The sequence below is a fragment of the Anthonomus grandis genome, chromosome 4 (assembly GCF_022605725.1).
Source record: "Anthonomus grandis grandis chromosome 4, icAntGran1.3, whole genome shotgun sequence".
In the NCBI taxonomy this organism is placed as follows: Eukaryota; Metazoa; Arthropoda; class Insecta; order Coleoptera; family Curculionidae; genus Anthonomus; species Anthonomus grandis.
Window position 1 is genome coordinate 24,674,726 of NC_065549.1, and position 18,085 is coordinate 24,692,810.

The window sequence follows — 18,085 nt, forward strand, 5'->3', positions numbered from 1 at the left end:
TTTTGGGCTTTTTTTGTATATTTTTTTTGCGAGTACCTGGCATATATATTTGCGAGAAGTAAACGAAAGAGAAAAAAAAATCAGCAAAATAAAATATTCAATAAAGTCCCAGTCGTACGTCTTCTTGCAATAAATTAATCCATATTTAATATGCATATATTTATAATTTATTAAAATTATTAGAAGTGGTTGGAAGCAAAAGTAAGCATCAATATTATTTCCTACATATTACAAATTGTGTCTAATAAGTAAAGCAAAGACCTTACTCTACAAATCGTTTTTATTTGATGAACGTTCTATCGAGCTAACTGAAAAAAAGGTGGCCAATGTAATCGTATATTTTTTAGCCATGCAGTTCAAGAAATATATTGTTAAGACATAATAGACCCTTCTACATACGTATTATAATTGCGTCTTTACTGTTGAACTAAATATATGAAATGATATTAAGCCAATCAAGCCAAATATGTGCTTGCTAAAATCATAACATCCTTTGTACTGTTAAACTAGTATCTTGAAGAGAGACTATATATTATACATAATTCACATTATAAACAAACACACGCCTTAAATTGTTTTGAGAAACAGCAAGAAATTTAAGGTATTTTAATATGCAAATTTTTACATGTATAAAATTTTATACCTTACTTTAAAGGTAGTATAGATTTATTGGAATACTCCTGAGTCCAGGCTAAACCTATTCTTTATTTTTGAGGTTTCCGTACTATTTTTTTAATTTTTATTAATTACAACTACAATTTTTTATTTTTGTAAAAAATGTTAATCTTAAAACAGCACTTTCTCCTTGCACATTTCTTGAAAATAACACAGATTTAATTTTTAATTCACTGCCGTGTTTGCTTTGATTCAGACCATTTGAATTATTTTTCGTCATTAATTTTAAATAACCTTAAAAAATAAAGGACCGACCTTTAACCTGGGAAGAAATGCTTTGAGCTGGGACAGGTTATTAAAATTTTGGATAAATCTCCTCGCCTAATAATCATATAGAGGAACAAACGATATTAAAGAACGGCATTTAGGACCGTAGGTGTTATTGTTATTGTAGTTGTATTACATTCTAAAAATAAAGATGTTTCTATTTCAAAGCATATGTTTTGGTTCAGCTATTAAGAGCTTATAAAGTAAAACTATTACAATCGGTCTATATGAAAGAGGACTTAGTTCAAGCTAGAAGACCACTGAGAAAAGAAAGCTGCACTAAAAGCAAAATTGGTATAGAAAGAACATGTTAACCAAGAAAGGTCGATAACGGTTCTTTTTACAAAAGATTTTTGATTTTGTTTTAATTCGTATTCTGAGAAGATACTAAAGACCTATTGCTAATATAGCTCTTAACATCACTGCACCTTTATATTGCAAAAAGTTGTGCCAATATACCAAACTCCAGTGAAATAGTATAAGCAGTTAATCAAATATTCAATGTAGTTCGCAAACTAAGCAAGTTCGTACTAATGCGAATTTATGTAAATTGATTAATATTAGTCTGAAAACAAACCATATTACTAATTGTAATAAATAGACAATATTTAAATTACCTCATTTTTATTGAGCCGAAATTTTGCTCAGATAATTTAACGTGTAGAAAAGAGAATTTTTTAATTAATTAAGTCACTACAAAAATCGATAAAAAATATACATTTACATTTTTTTGTAACGTATAGTTTTATTTTTCCTTTGCCTTTTTCAGTTTAAAAATAATATATATTTATATACTTGTATTTAGGTCTTCAAGTGGCGGTCGCTTTTATAACAATAATAGCTAAGAATTTAATTTAAAACCACAAAAATACTTCATAGTTATTTTAAAAGCATTAAAATATTCGAACTTCAATTCAAAGATGTGAAAATAGTTTAAACTCTTGCATGATGCTAAACCTTTTATTACTAACGATTTAAATTCAATAAAATTTATTAATATATTTTATAAGATTTCTCGTCATAAAAAAAATATTCATAATAATACATTTTTTTTGTAGTGGACTATCTATGTATTTTAATTTAATAGGTATTTAATCTCTTAGTAAAAGTTATTAAGTATAATCATACAACCAAAATTAAAAATTTAAAAGCTATTTAGATTTTAATAAAGATTTTTGAAGAGAAAATATTTACTTGCAGCGAGGAGATCTAACATGATTTTAAAATGTTTAGTATTTAGTTACCTTTATAATGCAAAATAATACGAGCAGAGCCTTTATTAATCATTTTTCTATTAGCTTCATGTCTCGTCTACGCGTAATAATTTAGGACATTTACTAGGATTTTTAGTAAATTACTTTTCAGAATACGCGTATTAAAGTTTGAAAAAGAAATTGGCTAAAAGTATCAAAAGTTCCTATAGCATTAAAAATAATGAAGGACAACAAAGTTTGTTTAATAATGTGCAAAATAAAAAAAAATTTAGGCTGAATAGAATGCCAATTCTTTACCGTTAATTTTACTTGGTAGAAATTGCAGTCGAATGCATCATTACATTTTCCAGGAACTATGATTAAATAAACTTTTATAAGGAATTGTTATGGAAAATAGCACATAAGAATTTTCGATATGAGTTTTTTATACGCTTTATGTCTTATCATAATTGCATCGAGAAATACTAATAAGTAAAATCCAGTTCAGAGATTAAATTAGAATCTTTGATGTGTCGCAAATGCGGCACTAAGTAGTCGGTGCACCTATGTCGTATTTATTGTCGCATTATATACATGTTTAAATGGAAAAATTTTATATAATTTATCTATGAAATCATTTTCAATATATGTAACCCCCATGTTTTACATTGTTTTGTTATTTGTCTTTTGAAATAATTGCATTTTTAGATAGAAAATATCACATAGAATAAATGGGCTTAAGTACCACCTTATACCATCTATTCTCTCATCACTTATAATAAACACCCTACTGATGGCGCTAAAAACTAAATTTATTAAATTAAAATTTTTGGATAAACTGATTTCATGTACTTAAACCTTATCTCTAAATTAAATATTACATTGCTATCAACTATCTTGAATTTCTAACTTTATAAAACTAAACCCAAGAATCCCAAATAATTAAATTTTAAATAAAAATACATTTTAAGGCTGGACGTGTGCAACTTTTCACGCTTAAGTGGCTATGACTGAGGTCAGACGTCTAACAAAATAGTACGTGGGCAAATGTAGTCAAATTTTACGAATCAAATGTATAAATTAAAAACAAAAAATTTCAAATATCGCTTAGAATATTCCTTTATGACTCTTTCCATATAAAATTTTGCGATTTAAACATGCATGCCATGTGAAAATACGAGCAACACCGGCACACGAACTATTTGCGGTACATCAAAGATTCTAATGGATCTCTAAACTAGACTTTATCCTCTTTGGCCTTTTAAATTCTTCTTCACAGTCTGCTGAACAACTAAATGCCATTTTATCCTCCGTGAGCTTATGCAGAGGGATTTCATCAGTTTAGCAAAATGTTTTACAAATCTTTTGAAATATATAGAAAAGCCTGGAAAGCTTCTTAACTGGTGATTTATTACTGAGTATTTTTGGTTGCTTCTACTTTATCTCGATCAGTCCTTAGAGTAATTTCTGATATTAAATGGTCGTTGCCTCGACTGTTTAATAAGCTGTGAGAATATACATATAATGAGCTTCTTTTAAAAAGAAACAAAATTTTCGAGGACTTTCAGGTTAAGCTCTCGGAACTTTACAAATACTTCTTAAACATTCTTTAAATGCTCTTCCAAAATAAATTCCATATAACACAGATTTCATAAGCCCTTTATAGGTGAGGGAAGTAATAGACAGTCTGAATGACAGTCAATAGAAGAATAGACAGTCTGGGTGTGACTTAATACTACCTAAGTCCTGTTTCAGTCAAGAATGCAGTATATTCCTTATCTTTACCTGCTAGTATCCACTATTCATGGCCATCCTTGAAGACCATTGTCATCCTCGTCGAGTCCGGTGTCGTCAATTCTTGGTAGGGAATAACTTATACTTTTGGTACAAATCAGTGCTATCATTCAGTCATTATTGTCTACACAAAAACTAGAAGATTCGGCTTTTTCTTTACTATGCCCATCAAAAAATGTCCAAGGATTCTGGAATGGCTCACTCCTTGTGTCCTCATTATTTGGAGTATTATATTTTGTTTAGCTTCCAGTAGCTAGTCCTGCGTTGAGGTGCTTATTTTATAAAAATAATGTCTGTAGTGTTACTTTGATGTTGCACCAAATCAGCATTTTCCAGGTCATTCCAGGTCGCGATTTGTTACAACACTATTTCATGGACAAATTGGTAGAAAATTATTCAAAACTGTTTGTAAGCATATAGCAAAAGGTCTGCTTGAATAACAAATTTTATCAGCATCCTTCATGAGTGATTAGATTATATTGGTGATAAATTACGTTTTGCCGTGAATTTCGACCAGTTTTGTAATACCTGCATATTGTGTATAAAGTGTTGTGTTCCTTCTTGGCTGTAGCTAATATTATAAAAATGGGCTCAAAGTTCATTCTTTTGGCCTTCCGAAGGACGCAATTTTGCAACCAAAATGCAAAAAACTATACTCCGAGACAGCGTTAAGCCAACAAAGAATAGAAAAGTTTTCAAATTCCATTGTTCTGAAGGTATTATAACAAAATATACAACAGTTCAAAATCCAAATACTAGTAAGATTTTTACATTAGATTTATTAAAATCCTGGCTTAAAGCAAACTGTGTACCAAGCATTTTTTTAACTATCCCAGTTATTTATTAAAAAATATAAAAATGAGATCAAGCGAAGATGACAAGCATAAAAATGTTAATAAAATTAGCAAAATTGTATTCGATGGAGAATCGAATCGAAAAGTAAATATTTTCTAATAAAATAGAAGAATGTTAGATTTTAGAACGTTTAATCTTGAGTTGTCCTGCCATCCTATCAAACAATTAATTCATACTCTAGCCATATTTCAGAGGTTAGTTTACACTATTTTGGGACCAGATTTGGATTATGTATTTGGATATCTTAACAATATAGTTTTAATAACTCCTGATTTTGAGACACATTAAAGTTTGGAGTAGTTTTTAAGCGACTTTTAAAAAATGGGTTGACTTTGTATACAGTGACCGCTTAAAGTTCCGCATAAATTCGATAAAAATTAGAAATATGATTTTTTGAGAAAACGCTCAGACCCGTCGATTTTTATTTTAAGTCACGCATTATTTCACATAAATTTTTGTATACAGGGTGGAACAAAAAAAGATATGACGTCATCGGTAATTTTTTTAAATAGAATGCTATAATTTTTATTGCATTTATGAAATATAGGCGGAATTCCAAGCAAGTTTCGTATAACACATCTTATCTCAAAACTCAACCGTGTCCGAAATATTTACATTTAAATAACAAGAAAACAAATAAGTACGTCTATTTACAAATTAAGGTAAAATCGAGGATAAAATAATGTTATGCCATTGTTTCTATTTCCATGGTTGCATTTGTAAAGAATCTCCATTTTCGAATGTCATTGTCAGTTCGAAAATTAATAGTTTTTATCAAAATAATTATGGCTAATTTAACGCAAACCCAACAAATTGAAATTTTTATGGTACGGGTATCAAGTTCGCACACAAAAAGAAGTAAGTGAACTGTTTAATGCCAAATACTCAAACCATCCTATTTCTCAGTCAACAGTTAGTAGAATAGAGCACAAATTCATAACTTCAGGTCATATTAGGGATTTGCCAACATCAGGTCGTCCAAAAATTTCTGAAGAAACAAAATTAAACATTCTGCTCTTCGTCGAAGACAATCCAAACAATGCAAATTCACAAATTTCAGTTGATAATAATATAGCCGGAGCATCAGTAAGACGCATCTTAAAAGCAAATGAATACCACCTTTATAAAATTAGACTAATACACGAATTAAATGAGGACGATCCTGATCGAAGAAATCAAATTTGCGAGCAAATAATGAACATTTGCAATAAAAACCGTCAGTTTGTGTTACGAGTTTTGTTTTCGGATGAAGCAACTTTTTGTTTAAACGGTGTCGTAAATCAGCAAAATTGTCGGTACTGGTCAGTGTCAAATCCACTCTGGGCAACTGAGGCTCATACCAGTACCGTAAATCTATTAATGTTTGGGCTGGTATCGTGGAAAATAAAGTAATAGGGCCATACTTTTTCAAAGAAAACTTAACAGGACAACGCAATTTGAATTTTCTTCAAGAAGATCTTATCACTGCTTTGGCTTTTTTGTAATAATTAGTTATTAATTTGTAAATAGACGTACATACTTGCTTTCTTGTTATTTAAATGTAAATATTTTGGAAACAGTCGAGTTTTGAGATAAGGTGTGTTTTACGAAACTTGCTTGGAATTTCGCCTTGATATTTCACAAATGCAATAAAAAATGTAGCATTCCATTTAAAAAAATGACCGATGACGTCATATCTTTTTTTTTGTTCCACCCTGTATACAAAAATTTATGTGAAATTATGCGCAACTTAAAATAAAAATCGACGGGTCCGGGCGTTTTTTTAAAAAATCATGTCTCTAATTTTTATCGAATTTATGCGGAACTTTAGGCGGTCACTGTAGAGAAAAATGTAATTTCTGCAGATCTGAGCTGAAGTATTTGGGTTATTCGTAAAAATGTTAAACTTTACTAGAATGAGGATTGTGAAAAAACTTTCCAAGAAATTAAAAATTCTCTAATATGTGCTCCGATTCTAGTTTGTTCAAATCTTATGGTATTGGTGCTGTTCTAACCTAGTTTCATAACAATCGTGAACATGTCATCTGTTATATTTCACGAACTTTAAGCCGCATAGAAAGTACGTAGTACGACTAAAAGAAAACTTCTTAGAGAGTTTTTTAGAGAGTATGGTTTGAAGTAATGAAAACCTAAGATGTTATTTGCAATACACAAAGTTTAAGGTTATAACCGATTATGATTCCTTAAAATCGCTACATAATAACAAAGACCCAGAACGTCATAGGTCATTGGTGCCTACGTCTTCAATAATTTAATTTAATTTTAAGTCCATAGAAAATTAAAAGAACAGATAGTTCTTAATGCTCTGTCTCATATAGTAGTTGATAACCCAGATTTGATTCGTACTGATCTTGAGAGCTGTGAAATAGAACTCACTGACATTAAAGATAAATGGTATTTGAACCTGATTAAACGAATAGAAAGTAGTGCTCTTTCTTTTCCATTATGGCGTGTCTCTTGTAACAAATTGTATAAAAAAGTTCAACTTGATTATCCTGAATTTAGATGTAGAGATTATTTTTAGAAACTTGTATAACCTAAAGAACAAAGGCGTGAAATAATTCCTTCTTGACATAATACAAGTGTTGGTGGTCACTTGGTAGTGCATAAAACATATTTTAAAGTTGCACGTTTATATTATTGGCCTCAATAAAGCTAAGATTGCTAGATTTGTTAAACGTTCTAGATTTTGTCAACAGGTTAAACCTGAACAACAGCTTCCTGGTGGATTGATGGAAAATGCTATTGTACCAACCGGTTGCTGGCAGGTCATTTTTATGGATCTTTTTGGACTATTGCCTAAAAGTAGATCTGGCAGTATGCGCACATTTTTGTTGACACAGATACCCTTAGATTTAAAGAACAATATAAAACTGTTAAAAGAAAGTGTTTTTTTCTCTCGGCGTTCCTCAATTAATTCGTTGTGACAGTGAACCTCAATTAAGAAGTGTGATTTTTTAAAGTTAAAGATGAAATATGGTATGAGAATTTTGTATAATCCATCTCCTAACTTGACAAAACAATTGAATTATGTACATTGAATAATGAAAATTAGAATCTTTTCTTGTAAAATAATTAGCGAAACTGGTACTTAATTTATCAAAAAAAATTAGTTTTTTCTTTCAACTTTACCACGCTGTAGTGTAAAATCTTAAAACTTATGTTCTTAAAATGTTTTTGCTTGATTTTGTCCAAAGAACACGCCCTTGAATTTTGTTGTAATTAAAAAAGCATACTGTATAAATTAGCTTTTATAAGTAAAATTAAGATGATGGCAAATTAAAGAAATATTGGACAAAAATATAATTAGACCATCCAACTAAGGTTGGTCCTCACAAATTTGGATTGTTCTAAAGAAAGCTAATGAAGAAAAAAGAAGGATCGTTATTGATTTTCGAAATGTTAATGCAAAAAATACTGGTCACTTATATCCTTTGTTCAATAATTCAGATCTCTTTAGTATACTAAGCGGATGCCAATATTAAGCCCTGCATGCTATCATATTATTATGAATATCTGCTTTTAGAATAACTGCTCCTAGTAATCAAGAATACGACATATGACGAGAGATTTTATATTATTAAAAATATCTAATTAATTGATTGGTTTTTAGGGTCGAGAAATAGCAAAAAAGTTTTTTGGCAAAAACTCTTGAGTGGTCGGTGGACTTCTTTATCGTTATAGAAAAAATAATAATCAAAAGCATAAGAACAAAATATTTTCTACGAGTTTGTAGAGAACATGAAAATCTTTATGTAGAAAGCTGAGGTGGGTATAATCAACATTATTTATACCTATTTAAAGATTTTCGTATGAATGTGAACAATAAAACCTTGGAACCAGGCTACCGAAGCATTCTCCAATCTTAAGCTTACATATGAAAAGTGCATTGCTTTCAGAGCTTTTATATATTTAAAATCTCTAGTGCTTCTTAAAATAATACCAACTTAGGAGTTTCAGATTCAAGTCTGTAGATGAGTAAGTGACAGTATTGAATCAAAATAAACTCCCGGATCTCTAAAAAAACTTTCTTTAAGGAATTTTGATTTTTATCTTAATTGAAGGCTATTGACTTTAACCTATTAGCGAAAGTCACAACATTGCACTTTTTGACATTTAGCTTTAAATGATTGTTAAAACAACAGTTGCTAATCAAATTAAAATTATTTTCAAGCTTCATGATTTACTAATATTTTAATATGTGTGTATAATTTAATAGCATGTGTGTAAAGCAAAAAATCACAGTCGAGTTTATCATTTAAAACATTAATAAAATAATTAAATAATAATGGCCTAAATGCAGACAAAAAAAGAGCAACAATGGAATTTGAAAGTCCAAAATTATACTCAAAAGTAAATTATGATCTCAATGATTGAAGTTTTTGTTAAGTCAAGGTAGACGATATGAACTACAAAGCCTACAGATATCACCAATAGTCGGAGATTTCCTAAGTTATCATAAGATTCGTCGTTGTAGATCTTTCCTTTAAAGAGATCGGTTATACATTTTGGTCTTAGTTTATTTAACGTCATGCGTATCTCGTTCTTAGAAAAATAGTAATTATTAAAATTAGAAATAATATTTACAAATTTATTGCTAGCGATATTATGTTTTTTTTAGTTAGCGATATAAAATATTTTAGTAGTATTACAAACGGTGTTTTAGAGAAAAATATATTATAAATATATTCCTGTTTTGAGCTTATTTAATGTTAAATATTAATATTTCAATATGTAAGATATGTCAGTTTTAATCTTGCCTCTTTCTTTTCATATGGTTCTAGCTTGCCTTTGCACTGATTTCTGCACTTTACCTTTTATCTAATAAGTTATTTTAGGCTATAATGCACATGTGCTGTTATTTCTAATATTTTGTCTTTACATGGGTTGCATGACATATTCGATGAGTCGCATAGGTATCGGTTTTAAAAAATCGCAGTGCAATCCGATTACCAGAAAAGTTTATTTATACATGATAATTAGTGGTTAATTATAGTTCAATCTTTAAAAGCATATTATTTATGTAATTTTTTGTATTTCTAAATGGTATTAAAACTGTTTTTGATTTTGATATTTTTAGAGCATCTTATTTTTTCTGCTCTTAACAAAATTAGCTTTTTAAAGGTATATACTGTATATATGTTTAATGTTTTTTTCCGTATAAAATTTATGGATTGGCAATACTTTAAAAAAACTACGCGAATAGGATTATGGCATTTTCATAAATAATTAAGTAAAATAATATTTCTACGATGCAGTTTTCATTAATATTAATAATCAGAGAAGAAAAGTCAGCAATCACAACAGCATTTTTGATTAATTTTATCCTACTATACCTGGGCTTAGTAAAGAGCTAGTTCCTCCAAACTTAGAAATAGCTATTTTAAATCCGGATCTTATTTAAACAATATCATTTATTATCATTAAGCCCCGTATTTTTTAAAATACTTCCAAATCTAATTTCATAATTTAAATAATTATGAAATGCAATTTTATTCATATTTTAATAAATAATTTAAATATTAAATAGACAAATTTTCAGAATCTGTGATATTATTATATTAAGCAGTTGACATATTTATTATAATGAAGTTGAATTTATATTTTGATGTACTTCAGAAGCGTCGCATGTTAAAAATTCGAATATTTATTTCTATATGTTTTTTATTTACTGGGCCCTCTATTTATTTTAGAGCTTCTAAAAGTACCTTGTTTGATTGGAAAAATTAACCAACTTTTTAGAATTTTCAAATATACACTAGTTAAAGTAAAATAGGAAGTTACACTTATAAATAAAATTATTTTTTTTTTCCATTTATAATAATAATGAAATTATTCTAATTGGAATTCAGAATAATCGTTTTAAACTATTTAAGAAAATATAATTTTTTAAGAACGTTAATAAAGTATTTCTTGCACTTAAGGTTCCTTTATTGCTACATTTTCTGATACTTTTATTTAATACTTAAATTAAACTACCTATATTTTCTTCTCGACCTGCCTTTGTATTCCATTACCTATTTTTACTTCCTTCTTATCAATCCCCTCCCGTATTAATTCTTATTCGAAAATATGCAAACAATATACTTTACCTGTGCGAGAGAGATGCAAAGGCGTATTAAGAAAAAAAACACCGCCAAAAAATGTGTGCGGATAGTACGACTACGGACAAGAAGCACAGAACACAAAGAGGAAAATAGAAAAAAAAAACATGAATGGGGATTTGCGCCAGGGGAAAGGTTCGGATCGCGTCCACTTTGGCGCTAGTAACGCTGTCCCATTTTATTTTCTGTTTTCTATTTTGACTGACAGATGGCAGCACTATATGCAAAAATGTGTGTTTACTTTTCGTTTCTTGGTTGGCTGTGAATTACAGAAAACGTTTAGAATTCATATTTATCTGCGAGTTTATGATGTTCATCCCCATAATAGATTTTTTTTTAAGTGAATAGTGATTAGTTTATTATTATATACTGTTGTGACAATTTGTGTTGTGTATTATTATTAAGAAAAACTTTGAATATAATAGTTTATATAAGTGGCTATATTGCAAAAGTTCTTTTTAAGGGTAAACCTAATTTTTGTCTTACTTGCAAAAACAAGTTATTATATCGCGATGGAACGCGTATGGATGCAGAGGTACTAAAGTGTAGACAATATGAAGGGACACATTTAGTCAAGCCTGGTAATTTTTTAAATTACCTAATATCTGTTTTAACAGCATGTTTCAAAAATTCTTTTTAAATATTTAAGACAACTTTTAGTTTTGGAATACTTGATTGTCCATCTCATAATTTAGGTGATCATGTGGTTTGTGAGCTGATTATTAAATGTGCTTTATTCTGGGGGTGTCGCAATGTAGATAAAATGTTAAAAGGGGATTCTAAATTTAGCAACTATTTATCTCCATACTCAAACAAGTTGTATATCGACCCTATTAAAGTTCTAGCTCATCAAAAATACTTATCTCGACAAAAGCAAAGAAGTCAAAAACATATTAACAAATTTTGAACATACATAGGATTAAGTAGAGTAGTCGTAGGCTAGACTTCGCCTCATATTATGGTGTTTTATTTAATTTTTTAATTTTCATTGAATTTATATTTGTGTATTTATAACTTAATAAAGACGGCTTATTATTATTAATATTATTATTATAAATGCGAGAGATCTATTTTCATATATTTATGTTCTGCATTTCAACTTTCTTATTTTAAATTGACCAAATTTTATATTATTATTATACTACTTTTTAATTCTATCTAATTATCAGCCTGGATAAAATGATGTATATTATTATATCTATCTTTACCAATAATAAATTATTATTCGTGAAATCACGTACATGTATCAGAGACAACTGTTTTTTCTCTGCACATATGTTTTGTCTATTTGGCATAGACATAATGCAAAATAGACAATACATACAAAAGGTCGCCAAGAAATGATGAGTCGAAAATTCACCTCCATATTTTTATTTTTAAATTTAAAATATAATACCGTGTAAATGCATATTATTATGTAGTACTTATTGAATTTAAGGTTTTTAGTTTAATCATATTTTTTTAATTCTGTATTTGAATTTTATTTATGTTCTTGATAATGTCTTTTTCAGATCGGTGATTGAAATAATAATAGGCAACAACAATTAGTTTTTCTATAATATTTCAATTAATGTTGGGAGGTGAACTGGAATTCTAAAAGAAATGTAATAATATTTCTTCAGGTTACCTGAATATTGATTGAAATATTATGGGGAAATTAATTAATATTCTCTATTATTATTTCAACAAATTTTTAATGTTTATTTCCCAATATTTGGTGAAGGGGCCGGTATACATTTTTACAGGTATCTCTGCTAGTTCGGATCGCATCCACCGTTTTTGTGGCGTTTTGTTCCGCAGAACTTTATTCAGAGGTTTGTCTTCTATCCTTGGTCTGTTTTCTGTGACAAGAAGCGAATTAACAGTGCAACTAAACGCACATGTATATGTAAGCTGCAAAACCTCTCTTACCTTCCTTTTGTGCCTTACTGGGTAAGTCGAGTATATATACATTTACAGTTTATTAATTTGATATACTTTTTATATTTACGATTAAAAATAATGTACTATCACAATTTTACGTAATCTTTCTATAGACGAAAGGGTTTGGATCAAGGGATGATGGGGTGAGCGGGCTTAGCCTATAAAATTACATCCATCACGGAACACATTTTATTTTTACAGTTAATAAACCATTTTAAAAATTATTATTGTTTAGATATATTGTTATTATCTTCTCCTTGAATTCCATATATATTAGTATTTTATATTACTAACTTAGACTCCCTTATTTGTCCAAAAGAAAACAAGTAACCATATATTTATTTAATAAACTTTAAATCGTTTAAATGAATCCTATAAAATCTCGCTGAAACGATTTCGATCTATTATTGGTTCACTCTTTCTCACTCTCTGTAATTCGTTCTTTATACTGTTAAAAACATACTTTTTTTATTAAGGTGGTTATTTGCTATGTTTAAATCAAAAGTCAAAAGGTGCTAGTAAATTTGCAAAAGATTTAAATAAGTGTATAGTTTTAAACACGTATATTAGATATACATATGTTTTACACCTAACAGAGTATAGCCCTGAGGCTTTAGACCGACACAGTTTATTTTAATAATAATAATATTGTATAATTATTATAATTAATTATGTAATAATTTAATCGTATTCCATCATCAGGGCTTAAGAAATTGTCAAAGCAAAGAGACTATTCTATATTTCTATATTGTTATTTTAAGTAATACATACGTATTATAATATAATATAGTTAAATACATAAGTACTATTATGTATAAGTAGTATGTATTTTAAGTACTATAGTTTTTTTTGTGAATGATTAGTGTCATTTTTTTCTTTGTCAATGTCTAAGAAAGCCAGGTCTAAGAAAAAATAAGACATAGAATAACAAAAAATGAGACTAAACATTTTTTATTTTTAGTTTTAGTTTTACATTAATTTGAATAATTATTACTTTTGGTTTTTATCTGTGCAATATAAGCCTGGTTAAGTAACTGATTAATTATTAGGTTCTGTATTAATTAAGTATAAATAGTGTAAATTTCAGACACCATAAGTTGTTTTTAACTGTTTTAGTTTTTGGCGGTAAAGTTAAATGGTTTTTTATCGGTTCTCAAGGTCAATGTATTTTAAGTATTTGTTTAATTCTCTTTAATTTAATGACACTTTAAAACTTTTTGAAAAGAAATAATAAAACATTGTATTTATTACACAGTAGTTTGTTTCGTAACCCCTTATATACAAATGTTCTCAATTTAAACAAATTGACATTTAAGTTTTTTTTTGTTCTGAGTAAGATAATTGTGAACATCACTAAAAGTTGTCAAGTTATCACAGATATAGTCTGGTAGCAGAAGATATTTAAATTTAAAGATAAACAGATAAACATTAAACATTATTCTTTGGTTCATAGACAACATACCTAAGACGTTTAACATAGATACAACTGGGGTATAACAATTACATTTAAGGATCAGTCCCATAGCTCTATTTTGTATTATTTCAAACTGGTTTATTATATATTGGGGTAAATTAAATAATAATGTCGCACAGAATTGCAGATGGGGAAGGGCAATAGCATTATAAAGCATGGGTTTTGTATGCATTGATAGATTTTTTCCTATGCGTGCTATAAATCCAACATTCTTTGAAAATTTCTCATTATGTAATAAGCATGCACATGAAAGTTTAGGCTTACGTCTAATATAGTCCCCAAGTATTCTATTTCCTTTTGAAAAATAATTTTTTCTCTATCTACAATAATGTCCATAGCGTCAATGTCTATCCGGCTCAATCTTGATTTTCTATTAAACACACAGAATTTTGATTTATTGGTATTAAAACTTAGTTTATTGTGGCAGAGCCAGCTAAATAGGTTAGCAAGATCAGTGTTTATATTAGATACCAGTTCGTTAAGATTTTAACCACTGTGTGAATTATGGTATCATCTGGAAACAAAACAATTTTACATTTTTTGTCACTACTTTTATCATATCATTAATATATAGTGAAAATAATAATGGACCTAACACTGTGCCTTGCGGTACACCAAACATAACATCAAGAATACCAGACAAATAACTAATATACTTAACACGTTGGACTCTGTTACATAGATAAGATTTAAATCAGTTTATGACTGTACCCTTAATTCCTAGTATTTCCAATTTTTGAATTAAAATATTCCGATTAATGGTTTCAAAAGCTCTTTTAAAGTCTAAAAATACGGCTAAAACATAGTTATCACTGTCAATAGCTCTGAAAAAATTATCATAAATAACCACTGATCACTGAGTAATTCTGACGGAAACCTGATTGATTGAAAACGATTATTGAATTTTGGTTGCAAAAATCAAGAAGTTGCTCGTTTACACAAATCTCAAGGAGCTTTTCATAGACAGGTACGGTGTTAATGGGTCTGAATTCATTGTGATTAATAATATTTTGTACTTTTGGAACAGCAATAACAGTAGACAGTTTCCAGGGTTCTGGAAACATACCGTTGCTTAAAGAACTGTTTATAATATTTAACAGACGATCACCTACAGCATATGATACATCAGACTAGGAAATAAGATACATTAGTCTAGGATCGTCTCAATATCTCCAATCAAAGAGTCTGCCAGTAAATTTACTTCAGAGCTATCCTTGTTCCAGTCAATAGCAAGCAGCTTTTCCTGTAGATGATTAGAATTATAATTTTTAAAAGAGCTTTGATAAATCATGGTATCAACAGGTGGTTTTTCTTGCTGGTTAAATAAAATAGATATTATTGAGTGGTCACTGATTTTAGGGGTCAGATGTACCTTATGTACCAATTGCTTATCATTTGTAATAATAAAATCTATTAGACTTTGGCTTGTATGAACTATTCTGGTAGGCTCTTTCATTATTTGTATAAATCCTTTATAATATATAAGATTTTTTATTTTATTGCCATAAAAGGTGTGTTTAAGTAGATCGAAATTAAAATCAACAATATTGCTAGTACCATTAAAACTGCTTACTTCATCTAAATATTCTTCGAGGAAGTCTAAGAAATTGGCGTCATATTTGTTTGGTGGATGATACAACACTGAACACAGATACTTATGATTACACACAGATAATTCCAAGGACAATAACCAGACACAATAATTAGCAAAAAGGATACTTTTCCTTTTATATCTAATATCAGATCAGAAAAAATTAAAAAAAAAATTAAAAAAAATCTTGGCATATGTTTTATTGTGACTTGCGGTATCCCCTGAATATACCTCAGGGACCTCAACATATGCCAAGTGAGATATGAGATATTGATAAAATATTGATAAATCCAGGGTAAAGTTAAAAGATAGGGTTTCTTATCACCTGTATAATTTCCCAAAGAAGCCACAAAATATGAATGAAAGCTGGTCAGTCAGGTAATATATTCGAATTTCAAATTGGTTAACTTAAAAATGTAAAAAAAAACAAAAATTTGAACCTAGTATCGTAAGGGACATCTACATGTTCATTTTGTTTTTTGTCAGAAATGCAGAAATAAGTGTTATTTGAGCATATCAAAAATTTGAAAACATTTCAGGAAATAAAAGTAAAGGTATCAAATGTAAATTCATGTACTTTAGATATACTGACTTTTACTAAGGAAATTGATGTTCATAAAATTTCGAATATTTGTCAATGTTATTAACTATAATGAATTTCTCTTGAACTAAAATAAATAATGCGGTAAAACATTTTACATTATAAAATATGTAATTTTTAAGTTGTACTAAATTATAATAAAGTAACATTTTCGAGGCCAGCTAAATACTTGACATGGCATTACTTAGCTTCACATAAAAACTTACCAGTGTTTAAACCTCCGATTAAAGGGTTTTAATTGTTATTTTTAAAAACTATATAATATTCTGATTAACAAATTATTAATAAAAAACTTAGTATTAAAGTAAAAATAAGAATTAGCTTTTTATAACAGCTTCAATAGAATTGAAAAAAAGAAGATCCAATTTTTAAAGCAAGATGTGTTGTAATTAATATCCTCTGTTCCTGATATAAAAACTATCAAAAAACATATTAAACCGTATATATATATATACGGTTATATATATATATATATATGTATATATATATATATATATATATATATATATATATATATATATAAATACATATATATAAATATATATGCCATGTATAATCAATTAATTTTCACTAAAAAGCAAAAAAAATTACTCTATTGTGCTCCATTTTTACAATATTACAGATCATAATTATCTTTTGTCAATATAAATGAATTAATCTGTATATTTAACCGAATTGTAAATTATATCTGCCAATTATTTCTAATTGCCTATCTCGTGTACGTAATTTGTCTGGCTCTTTTCCAACTTGCTTAATTAGCGCTGCTTATTTTAAATATTTTAACTCTTTATGTCCAATAAATTGGGGCTATTCCACCCAAAAATGTTAATCTTGCGATGTTGCAATGCATAAAATGATAGCTTATCTAGATTATATATAGTAATATAGATTCTACCATCAACAACTGAAAGTATTCATCCTATACATATTTTGGTTCGTATCCGATACATGTATTTTTGTTTTATAGGTCAAGGAAATAGTTGCAATCTATATACTAGATTCTATATCTATATCTATCTATAGCTTCTTGGTACCTTTGCATCCTTTTAGAATATAAAATTTTAAAATCAAATACCACAAGGGAAATTTTATAATGTGCCATAGTTAGAGCGAATACAATATGAAACAAAAGTATCAATAAGAAAAAGAGCGTCTCCCATATAAAAGAATTGAAAACCAGCCACAGTTAAGTATTAAGGCACTAAAATCACAGAGCAATTTTCGTGCTTTGCTTCAATAGATTGTACTTGTTTCGAAGTCTCACAGGTACATAATAACAGGAAAATAATTTTAAACGTGTCTATACTACAAATGAGTAACAAATTACGGCAGGCCACAATTTTGGATAAATCTCGCGGTGAAATGGTACACCAAAAATAACAAGCTCTAATATGACAAATAAAAGAAATTATATTTGAAAACAGTAGGTTGACGAAAAACGCGTTTATAACATCTTGTCACGAACGCTAAATATTTGTACCACTGACTAGTGAATATAAAATGATCTCTTTGCAAAGGATATGGTTAATTTTATCCTCTTTAGCAGGACAGATCTCCAAAGTATTGGTACAGAAAATAACTTAATGCATTAAACATGATTCTTACAAA

The 18,085-nt window shown here is 28.6% G+C and overlaps 1 protein-coding gene across 1 annotated transcript in view; it reads right to left on the reverse strand.

Moving 5' to 3' along the window:
- LOC126735622 (nephrin-like) overlaps positions 1–18,085 on the reverse strand; it is a 1,136,035-nt gene that overhangs the window by 1,043,743 nt on the left and 74,207 nt on the right. The gene's annotated exons all lie outside the window — the stretch shown is intronic.